Below are 14,521 nucleotides of genomic sequence, written 5' to 3'. Positions count from 1 at the left end.
TAACGAATGCTCCAGCGGTGTTTATGGGACTGATGAACCGTGTCTTTCGGAGATATTTAGATGAGTTTGTGATTGTTTTTATCGATGATATTTTGGTGTATTCAAAGAATTTGAATGAGCATGCCAATCATTTGAGAATTGTGTTGCAAACATTGAGAAATGAAAGATTGTATGCGAAACTGTCAAATTGTGATTTTTGGCTGAGACAGGTTGTCTTGTAGGGTCATATCATATCCAGAGATGGTATTTCTGTGGATCCGAGTAAAGTGGAAGCTGTGATCCGTTGGCCGAGACCCACTTCGGTGCCTGAGATACGCAGTTTCATGGGTCTAGCAGGGTACTATAGACGATTCACCAAAGATTTCTCCAGTATTGCGAAGCCGATTACCCAGTTAACGCAAAAGAATACACCTTTTGTGTGGTCGGAGGATTGCGAGTCTAGCTTCCTAGAGTTGAAGAAGAGGCTGACCAGTGCACCTGTCTTGATGATTCCTTCGGGTACTGGAGATTTCGTTGTATATTTTGATGCATCTCACAGAGGGTTGTGATGTGTTCTTATGCAGCGTGGTCATGTGATCGTATATGCCTCTAGACAGCTGAAGCCACACGAGATTCGATACCCCATTCATGATCTTGAATTGGCGGCTATCATATTTGCCTTGAAAATCTGGCGTCATTATCTTTATGGTGAGAAATTTGCGATTTACACTGTCCATAAAAGCCTGAAGTATCTGTTTTCTCAGTCAGAGTTGAACATGAGGCAGCGTAGATGGCTTGATCTACTGAAAGATTCTGATTGCGAGATCAAGTAGTATCCAGGGAAGTCAAATGCAGCAGCAGATGCCTTGAGTCGAAAGGTTTGTGCCCTATCCTTATCGACGATAGGCGTTTCGAATTTAGTTGAAGATTGTTGTTTGTCTGGTTTAGCATTTGACACAGATAGTAGACCATTGAGACTTGCCACGATTCAAGTTGAGCCAGATTTGATTATGAAAATCAAAGAAGCTCAAAGAACAGATCACAATATACAGAAGTCAATTCAGATGTTGAGATCAGGACATCAGTCTGAATATCAGGTACGTGATTTTGTCCTGTATATGAATAACCGTATTGTAGTGCCAGATGTTTCAGAGTTGAAACAACAGATATTGTCAGCAGCACACTGTAGTCGGTTCAGCATTCACCCTGGTGGCAGAAAGATGTACAACGACTTGAAGACACAGTTCTGGTGGAAACAGATGAAATCAGATATTGCCGAATTTGTGTCTAAGTGCTTAAATTGCCAACAGGTGAAGGCCGAAAGAAAGAAGCCTGGAGGTTTACTTCAGAGTTTGTCTATTCCTGAATGAAAATGAGATCACATTTCCATGGATTTCATGACGAAGTTACCTCGATCATCCCGGGGTTGTGATGCAATTTGGGTTGTGATAGACAGATTAACCAAATCGGCGTGTTTTATTTCGTACAGAATGACGTAGAGACATGATCAGATGGCTGAGATATATGTCCGAGAGGTAGTCTGATTACATGGTGTGCCGAAGTCTATCGTATCAGATCGTGATCCATGATTCACTTCACATTTATGGAACAGTCTGCAGCAGGCTTTAGGTACGACATTGCACCTAAGTACTGCTTATCATCCCCAGACAGATGGATAGTCAGAGCAGACTATCCAGACTTTAGAGGATATGCTGAGAGTTGTAGTGCTAGTCTTTGGCACTAGTTGGCAAGATTCACTACCGTTGTGTGAATTCTCGTACAACAACAGTTATCAAACGAGCATAGAGATGGCACCATTTGAAGCATTGTATGGCAAGAAGTGCAGATCTCCGTTGTACTGGGATGATATATCTGAGGTACCAGAACTTGGGCCTGATATGATTCGTGAGATGACCGAGAAAGTAAAGATAATTCAGAAGAGGATGAAGACGGCACAGGATAGGCAAGCCAGTATGCCAATATCAGACGTAGACCGCTAGTATTTGAATAAGGAGACAGAGTGTTTTTGAAGATTTTTCCTTTCAGAGGCGTTGTCAGATTTGGCAAACGTGGGAAATTGTCTCCTAGATACATCGGTCCATACGAGATTCTTGAAAAGATTGGCGATCGAGCATATCGACTGGCTCTTCCTCCTTCTCTATCTGGAATACATGACGTATTTCATGTATCAATGCTGCGTAGATACATGCCAGATTATTCTCATGTCATTCGGCCTGACGAAGCTGAGCTGGATCAAACGTTGAGTTATATTGAACAACCGATACAGATTCTTGATCGGAAAGAGAAACAGCTCAGAACGAAGACTATTCCACTAGTGAAAGTCCAGTGGAATCGTCATGGCACCGAGGAACCGACTTGGGAGACAGAAGCAGATATGAGACAGAAATATCCCGAGTTATTCTCACGATGTGTGTATTTATTCAGCTTTTGATTTTACTGTTGTTGGTACATACTTTGATTAATTGATTTCTCGTTCGAGGACGAACTAATATCTAAGAGGGGGGAAAATGTAATGCCCTAGATTGTATGTGAATAAAGTGAAAAGAAGAAGTGGTGCTTGAAGAAAGAGACCAAACCCGCGCCTAGAGAAGCACCGCGGGACAAAAAGTTAGCTATTTTTACAGTAGGGTCACCGCACCCGCGGTCCAAGAAAGAGTGCACCCACGGTTGATGGACAGAGAGTTGGAAAGTATTTACAGAAATGACACCACACCCGCGGTTCAAATGTGACCGCACCTGCGTTGATGTTACCGCACCCGCGATCTTATATGTAGCACACCCGCGGTCGTTTCATTTCAGAAAATGAAAGGCATGCCGTGGGCACAGCGCACCCGCGGTGAAGAGTGACCGCACCTGCGGTGCTGCATGCGAGAAGTCCAGCATGCACATTAAGTTGACACATGGCATGAGCTATATAATGTGTAACACTTTCATTCTTCCTCAATTCATCATCAAGCATCGAACGACTCCAGAGGAAAAGCTTTACTTTCTTATGCTCTTAAATTGTGACTTTGAGAGATTCATACATCCAAACTTTAATCCGATTTCGGTTTTGAGCTCCCCTCTTCAAGGGCTACAAGGGGATGTAAGTTTCAATCATTTCCAGCATGATTTGAAATATTGATGTTGGGGAAATTGTGAGTTACACTAGATTATGTGTTCTTGTGAAGTTAGTGAATATATATTCGTAAACGGATCGATTATCGGACATCATATGTAATTGTTATAATTTTCCAGCATATTTAGAGTTAAATATGCAGATTTTGAGTACTATCATGTGCTTATAATGATGATTATGAGTTGAGACTTATGAATTGGTGATATATGTTGAGAGTTGGATTGACCGGTATTGAGAAATTGCGTCATTATGCCGTCAAATGGTACCGAGGTCAAGTATTGAATTGGATATGTGTTGATTGAGATTCGAGATTGATAGAATATGTATCAACATTTCCATTTCAGATTTGATAGTGACAGATTCGTCATCGAGACTTCGACATCGACAGACATTGTGCGACGAAAGGTATAATTCATGTTTTGTTCAGGGAAGACACAACTCAAATGAGATTCAGTTTGAGTTTCCCAACCAAATCACATACTAGAATTGTTGTTTATCTTTTGATATGATTGTGAATTGTGTATAGATTTATATTCAAATCTCTTGATATGATGATGTCTTGTTTATAGATTTATATTCAAGCCTTTGAGATAGGAGAGTCATTGGCAGACTTGCCAAACTAGATGTTCGGTGGTATCGACGCTTCGGATCAGATTCACTCCGATTGTAGACATTCGATACAGACATGACCGAAGTCTAGGAATAAGACGTACAGTTACCCCGAATGGGAGAGTAGGTGACAGACAGTGACGTCTTATTCACACCGGGATCCCTAGAGTAGAGTCGATTCGAGTCAAGACATGATTTGATTTGAGTTGCATGTTTAGATAGATCGGTTTCATAGACTATGGAGCCATTGTTATTGCTTTCATGCATGATTTATGATTTAGTATCAGCATGTTTTATACTGGGATTTGTTCTCACCGGAGTTTCCGGCTGTTGTTATGTCTGTATGTGTGCATAACAACAGGTAGGGCAGGATTAGGGTCGCGACAGAGATGAGAGATGGACATAGCGTGGTGATCACGGGCGTAGCAGATGAACTAGTAGTTGTACTTTTGATATGTACTGTATTTAATTACTGGTTTGTAGAATATGAATAAAACGAAACATGTATATTATGTTTGTTGTAATGAAATGAATATAGAATTATCTTGTGCCTGAGTTATAAACATTTGATTTAATGTTAAAAGCAAAATTTTGACCCGTATTTTTGAATAAAGATCCAATTAACCCCGAAAAGAATTGAGTTAGAGCCCGGGTCCCCACAGGCGACTTTGACATCGAGACTTCGACATCGACAGAGATTGTGCGACGAAAGGTATAATTCATGTGAATTCGGGAGATACGACTCGAATCAGACTTGGTTGGAGTTTCCCTAAATCACATACTAGATTTATTATTTATATTTGAGTATGATTATGTCTTGTTTTATATTCAAGCATTGAAATAGGAGAGTCATTGGCAGACTTGCTAAACTAGACGTTCGGTGGTATCGACGCTTCGGATCAGATTCAATCCGATTGTAGACATTCGACACAGACAGGACCAAAGTCTAGGAATAAGACGTACAGTTACCCCGATTGGGAGGGTTGGTGACAGACAGTAACGTCTTATTCACACCGGGATCCCTATTGTTATGAATTTTTTGCATGATAATATGCTTTATGATTTATATTGTGTATATGCATGTATACATGTTTTATACTGGGATTTATTCTCACCGGAGTATCCGGCTGTTGTCTTATTTTGTATGTGTGCATGACAACAAGTGGGACAAGATCGGGGTCAAGAAGATGATGAGAGATCGAGATTAGAGTGGTGATTCCGAACTTGGATGTAGACTTGGTTTAATACTTGAAATTTAGTAGTTAAACCTTAGACTAGTTTGAACTAGAAGCATGTTGTACAAGATTTGTATTATTATACTGGTTTGTATAATAGATTGATTCCATTACCTTCCGCATTTTAAAGAAAAAAAAATTTGAGACCCTGTTTATCTTAATTGATAATTAAATCCTAAAGATGATTAAGATGATGATTAGCGTCCGGGTCCCCACACGTTACAGACTATTTTAAAATATTTTGTAAGACGTAAAATATGGACTTTTGTTTTTACGAATTGCCTCCCACTATTTTGACATTTTCACCACCCTCTGATGAAAAACGGGAAATCCAATTTCTTTAGTGAGTACGCAAGGCCCAATTGCGAAATTATGATCCCGAATAATATCACCAAATCATAACTTCCAAAAGGTAGATCCCAATTGCAACTCCTTGCAACCCTTACATAATTTAACCTCACGTTTGAGGAGGGTCCAATAATATGATCTCCTTTCTCTTCACGTGTCGAGTCCGGCCCATCAATGTTGAACCTTAATGGACGGTCGCAATGAGATCCCCCAAAAATATGAGTCGAAGTCATGGGAGTTCCATGTAGTTCACATCAAATATGTCAGTGGAAGTGACAGCTTTCCGGCGTCGAGGCCTCCCCAATAATATGAGCCAGACACTGACCGCGGGTAGCGTTCATCATGCAACCACCGTTGATGAAATGCTAGGAATTATTAAACTTTCTTTTAATTATCCTTTTAATGGGCTTGATTTAAATTTTGGATCTCATTCAAAATGATGGATTTTAATTTTAAAAATTTGTCTCATCGTTAGTTTTAAAACTCGTGCCATGATTGTTTGTATGATTTTCGGATTCATGCAACTCTTGTCATTATATTAATAATAACTCAAATACTGATTATTTATAATATATCACATACATCATAAATAATAAAGGATGATCGATAAGCGAGAGTTAATTGATCCGTACGAGCCACATACGGATCCATGTCCATAACCAAGGTAAATGCAGGGATGCAAATGCAATATTACATAAGCTTCCAATATTTTACATGTCTTCGATCTTCTAAACTCCTTCCGAGGATCTGGCCCACCGTCTTCAAATCTTGATCTCCCACTAATTCTAATATTTACATAAAATATCCATGGAACATTGGGATACAAATTTAGGGGCTGGGACGGACCATAAACCAGGTCCACTTTTAATTATAAAATAATCAAAAATTACAACACTTAAAATATCCTAATATACACCTAGCACATTGGTCATGGCTCTCGATCATCCTTTTAACATATAAGATCATATATTGTATAAATCCGATAATATCACATATCATCAATAAATCGTGTATCTCGTAAATTATCACTAGCCGCCATAATTATATAATTAAATAAACATTTTTATTTAATTTCAAATAATTAAATTTCTTGTAAAACACCTTTTACCATAAATATTTAAAATCATATTTCAATTATATATTTTGTAAGAAATTGATTTTATAAAAATTATTGTAGCGGTAAAATCGTCGTTATTTTCATAAAATATATATTTAACCCAAAATTTTTAAAAATCAGAAAATCGCACCTGGCCCGAACAATTCAAGCCCAAGACCCAGCGCGGTGCCCGAGAGGTTCCAGGGTACCCGTCCGCGTGCGCTGGCCGTGCGCACAGGCGTGCAGGCCGTGCGCGCGCCGGGCACCCGACGTCCGGCGCCTGGCGGGCGCACTGCGCACTTGACGTGTGGCGCCCAGCGCATGCGCCGTGCAGCGTCGTGCACGCGTAATGGGCGCACGCCGCGCGGCTGCTGCCCACTCATCTACCCGGAACAGTTCCGGGCAGACCCAAAATTAATATTTTTTTTCAAAAACAGAATTTTCAAAAATAATTTTTAGGGGCGTTTTTCATAAAAATTCTTACGCGGTTAGAAATAATAAACTCAACACAATTTAATTAAAACACATGATTGAGAATAACCTGGCTCTGATACCAATGTTGAAACATGGTATTCTCGCACCCAAGACGCAGCGAAAGTTTAAAAATTTTGTTTTTGGGCGTTGTGTGTTCAAAAAATTCATAGGGCGTGTAGAATTGTAACTTTGCGTTCTCAACGCTTGGACTCCAAACTATTACGGTGTTTAGGCGGATATAGCCCTTCTTGTAATTTCCTACGAGCTTCTCTTCAGATTTGATCGCCTAACTAGGTCCACGATCGAAAACTTTGTTCCTCGCTAGGATTGCACTTGAAATCGCAAGAAATTTTTGCATTGAGACTGTATCCTTCGAATTTCCAAAATCCGGAGACGAAGTAGCACGGCGGTTGTGGGGACCCGGACGCTAATCATGTTTTTAATCATCATTGGGACTAATTAATCAATTATAATAAACAAGGTCTAAAATTTTTTTTTAAAATAATGTGGAACGTGGTGACATAAAAACATATATACATCTCAGTATATAAAAGTACCAATTCTGTACCACATACATTTATTTAATTAAGGTTTAACAGCTAATATCAAGTGTCCAACCCTATCTCTAATCAAAGTCCGGAGCCGCCACTCTAATCACGATCTCTCTCTTTATCTCCGTGACCCTGAACCTGTCCCACCTGTTGTCATGTACATATACAGACAAGACAATAGCCGGATAATTCCGGTGAGAATATAATCCCAGTATAAATCAACGAAACATGCAATCATATAAACAAATATAAAGCATGTAACAGGTAACAACAATATGTATCAAAATCTAAAACATAACGAATATCAAAATGTCGACAATACTCGTAGCTACAAAATTTAGACTAGACTCAATCCAAGTCTAGGGATCCCGGTTTCCAGAAGTTGGCATTCCTATATCGACCAACAGTAATAGAAAAGACTCCAGTTCTATCCACGTCGATAAGGTATCGATCACCAGAAATAGAAAAAGGTCTGATTCTATCCACACCGATATGGTATCGATCACCAGTAATAGAAGAAGCTCCAATTCTATCCACACCGATACGACATCGATCAACAGTAATAGAAGAAACCCAAATTCTATCCACATCGATAGCCAATCATCCGGTAACAGACTTTGGCACTATCGCCAATACACTATCTTGTAACATCGTGCAATGTGCCCGTGGCGATCCCGCCACTATCAGGCACTTCTGTCACAAGATTACTCGTCTAGTACCTGTTATCTATTAATCAAGAAAACAAATACATCAATCAAATCAATGCAAATATCAATGCAATAAAGTAAAGTATGTGATTTAGGGAAACTCAAGTCTAAACCGACTTAAGTCGATCTCCCGATACCACATTGACTTATATCTTTCGTTTGTAGTTTCGGTCACAAATTCAAACTCTATCAATCCCTCGATCTGGCAATGGCAATATCAATGATATCATATCAATATACCGTTTAAATCGATACCAATCTGATCAATAATTCAAAATCAACGGTATAACCGCACAATCCCGATATCCCGGTCACTATAACATCACCAGATAATAATTCCCTCAACTAATAATCGATACTAATACAATCTGATATCATATCTCAGTCAATTAACTTCAGAAAATCATAACAATTCCATAATCAGTCCATTTCTTAATCTGACTTCGAATCTATGATGTCCAACATGTCAAGAACATCATATATGAATTCCATTCAATTATGACAACATCATAATTTCAAATCATATCAAAACGTAGTAAAACTTACGTCCAGTTGTAGCCTGCGTTGATATGAACAAAGTACTGCAGTCAGATTCAAAATCAGACTGACGGATTTTTCACAAAAGGCGTAAGGACTTTTCACAACTTTCCCCTGACCCTTTCTCGGTTTTCTTCTGAAGGAGCGAAGGGAATTGCATTGTATATATATATACATCAACGTACATGCAGCAAGGCAAATGGCCCACCCTTCACGCAACACGTCTCGCGCATATGCGCGACCTAAATCGACGCATATGTGCGAGACCTTCTGGTCTTCGCACATTTCTTTTTGGCAGCTCGCTCATATGCGCGACACCTTCCGCGCATATGCGCGAGACTCTCTGTGTAATAGCCAAGCCTGGTGTACGGTACGATTTAAGTTTTCATAAGTTTATTGACTACTTGGTCAAGTTTAGGTATAGTTTGGATGTTAAGAGTTTCGATTTATGATTTATAGTATGGTTGGTTATAGATGATGTGTAGTGCTTTTGTAGCGGCTTTACGATTAAATTCATGATAAATTGTATATTGATCCAAATGAGCTGAGGCCTTTTCCATTAGAAAGATAAGACATAGAAGTGTAACTTTCTTATTTTGAGTTTTGTTCAAATCATTGTGGAAGGTAAGCCAAAAGTGCCCCGAAGTGTTTCGTGTGTTTCGACGTTCCTCCAGTGACACATGTTGGGAGAATGGGCATAACGTTTTACTCAGACGTCCAATTGATCTGAAATTTTGAGGGCTTCAAGGGAAGACATAGAGCTACAATTTGTAGTTTACCACTTTTCCAAATTATGAAAGTAAGAGGCGTTTCAGAAGCAATCTTTGGAGTGGCATTGCGCAGAGTGCGCGCCCGAGCGGGAATAAATGTCCACCTGGGCGGGCCTTGTTCGAAAATATTGTGTTTTGACCGTGAGTTCCGCGCCCGAGCGGAAAAATATGTTCGCCCGGGCGGCCAGCGATTTTTTAAAAGCGTGTTTTTGGAGTTTTAAGTTCTTATATACAAGAGTTGCTCTATTTTCTCTCATTTCTTCCCTCATTCTCGATTCTTCTCTCAAGGGGTGAGCTAGGGTTCCATTTTCTTTCTTTTTTTCTCTTGATTCTAGCCTCTTGTTGGATTATTGGAGTGAGAGCAAGGTTATTTTGGGTTCAAGAAAGCTAAGGTAAGCTTTTGGTTTATTTTATTCTTTGTTTTGGAGTTGGGAGAAATCATGGGTTTGGTGATGTGTTGATTTTATGGATTAATTGATATGGGTTTATGATTATTGAGTTGTTGATGGTTCAATACATGGTTTATTGTTGTAGGTTTTGTACCAAGATTATAGATTCAAGGTGTTCTTGTGGTTTGTAAGTGGAATTTCATTCTTGTGCTCACATGATTATATATGTATTGTGTTTCAAAGGTTTTATTGTGTTATTCCCTTCATTTGATTCACTATTATGTATTGATACCTTTGTTGTATATTGTGGAGGCAATTGATGTCTCAACTTTCAGAAGGGAATACAAAAGAGAGAGAATATCAAAGTGTTTGATGAAATGTCCCAAAGAAAGAGTTTAAATGTTTTATGGATTGATAGATACATAGTCAGAGATTGCATGCAATTAGTTGATCAACGACCATAGGCTTATATCCCTCAGAGTTGTCGATTTATATCGATGGGATAAGAGCACCACAGACAGAGTTACTATTGATATCAATCCACCATAGTAAAGAGAAATACCATCTCATTGTTATGCTATTGCTACGATATACATGTTTCAGAGTTGATGGTATTTTATGTTTTCAAAGCCATGTTTTACAGAATATACTATGTATCATTGCTACGTAAGAGTTCCACTTGCTGAGTTTTATACTCATTTCAGTTATTTCATGTGATGCAGATAAGAGCGACGGACCAGGACGTTGATTGTGGCCTGGAGTCATATGCATACGAAGTTGGAAGGAAGATTTTATTTTGCAAGTATTTTTGGATCATGATCATAGGAATGATATTTTGTATTTTGTTATATCATTTGAATGATCATTTATTTACTTTTAAACATTTTATGGTGATGTATTTTGAAACCTTCCTTCATTTTATAAGAAAATTTTAAATTCCGCTGCTATTTTTATTGTAAACGGGTCGAGGTGTCACATTTAGTGGTATCAGAGCACCGTTCTTCGGACCAATGCATATGACTTCGTCTACTTTCAACTGTCCGGGTATGTTTTCTTTTGCATCTATTCATTGTTATTTATTGATTTGTCTTTTGTGAGCACATTGTAGAGTATGCCTCCTAAGCGTAAGGCGTCAGAGGGTGAGGATAGTTCTTCCTTGAGAGTTGTCGACGAGTTCGGCAAGTTGCTTAAAGAGCAGGCCAGAGTCGATAGCGAGCAGATTCAGCAGCTGCTTCGATTGCAAGGAACAGGACAGGGTAGAGACCAAGTGAGAGGCCAAGTAGCTCAGGCAGTTGGCACTGATGTCGTCTTTTCTGCTTTTAAGAGAATGGATCCACCGGAATTCGCAGGTAGCACTGATCCGTTAGTGGCTGTCGAGTGGGTCAAGGCGCTTGAAGCAATCTACGACCATCTTCAGTATGAGGATAAAGACAGGATCAGCTGTGCAGTATTCATGTTGATAAAGGCTGCACGTAACTGGTGGAATGCCACTAAGGTTGGTGTCGATGTTTCAGCTTTGAAGTGGCAAGAGTTCACAGACCTGTTCTATGACAAGTACTTTCCCGACGCACTTCGAGCTAGGAAGGTGACTGAGTTTCTGGAGCTTCGACAGGGAGGCATGAACGTTGATGAGTACATTCTCAAGTTCGAGGAGGGTTGTTTATTTGCTCCGTATATTGCTTCAAATGACAAAGATAAAGTTGCACATTTCATTCGAGGCCTTAGAGCTGAGATCAGGAGAGATATCAACATGTCCAAGGCTGTGACTTTCAAAGAGATTTTGTCTAAGGCGTTATTGGCCGAACAAGACGAGAAGGATATCGCCAGAGAGAGGCAGGAGAGGCATCAAGCTGTTGCTTAGAGAGGCCAGGGCTCGAATCAAAGAGGCAAGGATCGTTTCAAAGGGAAGGGCAAGATGGAATCGAGTCCTAGACCACCGCTAGTTCCAGTTGATCCTGAGAAGCCGCTGTGTCCTAAATGCAGCAGACATCATCGAGGAGAGTGCAGATTTGGCACTCATATGTTTTATTGTTGTGGCACGGCTGGCCACATTGCTAAAGATTGTCCAAGGGGAGCGAGCAAGGATAAGGTGCAGGGTCGCATCTTTACGATGACCAAGGAAGGTATAAACCATGATTCTTCTGTGATCTCTAGTACTATTTTAATTTCGGCAGAGTAGCTACGACTTTGATTGTTACAGGTGCTACTCAATTTTTTATGTCTGAATTGTTTTTGAGATCTTTGGGTATAGTTCCTTTTGTTCTTCCCTTCCAGTTCAATGTTGTTTTGCCTTCGGGGGATGTGTTGTGCCCGACATCGATTGTGTATGCGTGCTCTGTTCAAATTGATGGGCGTTTGGTTTTTGCTGATTTGATTGTCATCCCGATGGTTGCATTTGATGTTATACTTGGCATGGATTGGCTATCGACCTATCGTGCAGTGATTAATTGCGTTGCTAAGACGGTGACTTTTGCAGATGATGGCAATAGGGAAGGTACGCTCGCCAGTGCAGGTACTTCGCTGGTCCTTCCTTTTATTTCTTGTCTTGAGGCTGAGAAGTTGCTGTGTAGAGGTTGTGATGTGTTTCTGGCTTCGATTGTGGATGTGGATAGAATGATTAAGTTGAATATAGATGATATCGATGTTGTGAAGGAGTTTGCTGATGTGTTTGAGGATGATGTGCCGGGTTTGGCGCCGGACAGGGATGTTGAGTTTGTGATTGATCTAGCTCCAGGTTCGGTTCCTATTTCTAAGGCTCCGTATAGGATGGCTCCTACCGAGATGAAGGAGTTGAAGACAAGTTGCAGGATCTGTTAGACAAGGGTTTTATTCGACCGAGTTCTTCGCCTTGGGGAGCTCCGGTTCTTTTTGTCAAGAAGAAAGATGGGTCGTTGTGGCTGTGTATCGACTATAGGGAGCTCAACAAAGTGACTATCAAGAACAAGTATCCGTTGCCACGGATAGATGATTTGTTTGATCAGCTGCAAGGTGCTACTGTATTTTCGAAGATTGATCTTCGGTCTGGCTTCAATCAGTTGAAGGTTAGGGAATCTGATATCCCTAAGACAGCGTTCAGGACCAGGTATGGTCACTATGAGTTTCTTGTGATGTCTTTTGGTCTGACCAATGCTCCTTCAGTTTTCATGGATCTGATGAACTGTGTGTTCAAGCCGTATTTGGATAGCTTCGTCATTGTCTTCATCGACGATATCTTGATCTATTCCAAAACCAGAGAGCTTCATGCAGAGCATCTCAGAGTTGTTCTTCAGTTGTTGAGAGAGAAGAGGTTGTATGCTAAGTTGAAGAAGTGTGAGTTTTTGGTTGGAGCAGATTTCTTTTCTAGGCCATGTTGTTTCGAAGGATGGCATAGCTGTTGATCCAGCAAAGATTGAGGCGATTTAGAAGTGGCCTATTCCTACCACTGTCTCAGAGGTACGCAGTTTTCTTGGGTTGGCAGGTTATTATCGTCGTTTCATTTCAGATTTCTCAAAGATTGCCCTGCCGTTAACCAATCTGACGAGGAAGACTGTGAAGTTCGAGTGGTCCAATGATTGCCAGAGTGCATTCAAAGAGTTGAAGGACAAGTTGACGACTGCTCCTGTTCTTGCTTTGCCCAGTGGTTCAGAGGATTTTGTTGTGCATACCGATGCGTCGAAGAAGGGTCTTGGAGCAGTGTTGATGCAGCGTGGGAAAGTCATAGCCTATGCTTCTCGCCAGTTGAAGGATTACGCTAAAGGATCTATCGCTCTGATACCACCAGCTGTGGGGACCGGGACGCTAATTCATGTCTTAATCATTATTAATGTCAAATATAACAATTAAGAAAAGTGGGACTAAATTTTTTTCTTTTTAAATTATAAATGCGAAAACGTAACAGTAATCTATCTGGTATACATGTCGAGTACCATGTTTCATTGGTAGGGAACATTGTGATGTCCGAGCATGCAGATAGGTGCTCCTGGTAGAGTGCACTGAACAACCCTCCATAAAGGACTTTCCAAGTGGTTCTCACTTATCGAGTGAAAACGTCCTAGTTTATGGTTGTACACCATTAGTCCTTATGACCCGGGACAACATTGAGACTCTATGTGCTAGAATTACAGTTTGACTTGTTTACCGACTCTCATGGGGTCATCAGGTGGCAAGGTTGGGTGTTCTGTCGAAATATAAAGGAGTCGATGCATTGTAGTCGGGGATTCACCACTTACCTTCGGGTATGGATATCCTATGTGTTCTAATGTGTATGTAGGTTGAAATATCTGATCAGAGTATGGTGGTAATTATGAAAGGGGTTTCATAGATTACACCATCGATGCAACTACGACATGACACATAGTATCGATTCATTGACAACTCTCGATAAACCAATGGTTGTCGAATCGGTCGGGATATATGAGTTGAAGGGACCGTACTGTACGCTAACCATAATTGAATGGTTCTTGCAGGCACTATCATTTGATACCTAGGGAATCATGTAAGCGATGCTGCTAGGCGTTTAACATGATTGGTTGGGTAATATCAGACTTGAGTTCTGGCGTTCTTGTTATCAAGGAGTTGATAAGTAAGAATGGAGCAATTGGAGTATGCTCATATAAGGACATGTTTAGTCCGAATCACATGGAGATGTGAACCCACGGCTAGTTGTATCAATGAACCATTGAGGGCCACACAAGTACTAGCTTTCTAG

Source organism: Primulina tabacum, chromosome 6 (genome assembly GCF_025594145.1).
Source record: "Primulina tabacum isolate GXHZ01 chromosome 6, ASM2559414v2, whole genome shotgun sequence".
Taxonomy (NCBI): domain Eukaryota; kingdom Viridiplantae; phylum Streptophyta; class Magnoliopsida; order Lamiales; family Gesneriaceae; genus Primulina; species Primulina tabacum.
The sequence above is the reverse complement of the archived record's forward strand: the minus strand, read 5'-3'. Positions refer to the sequence as shown.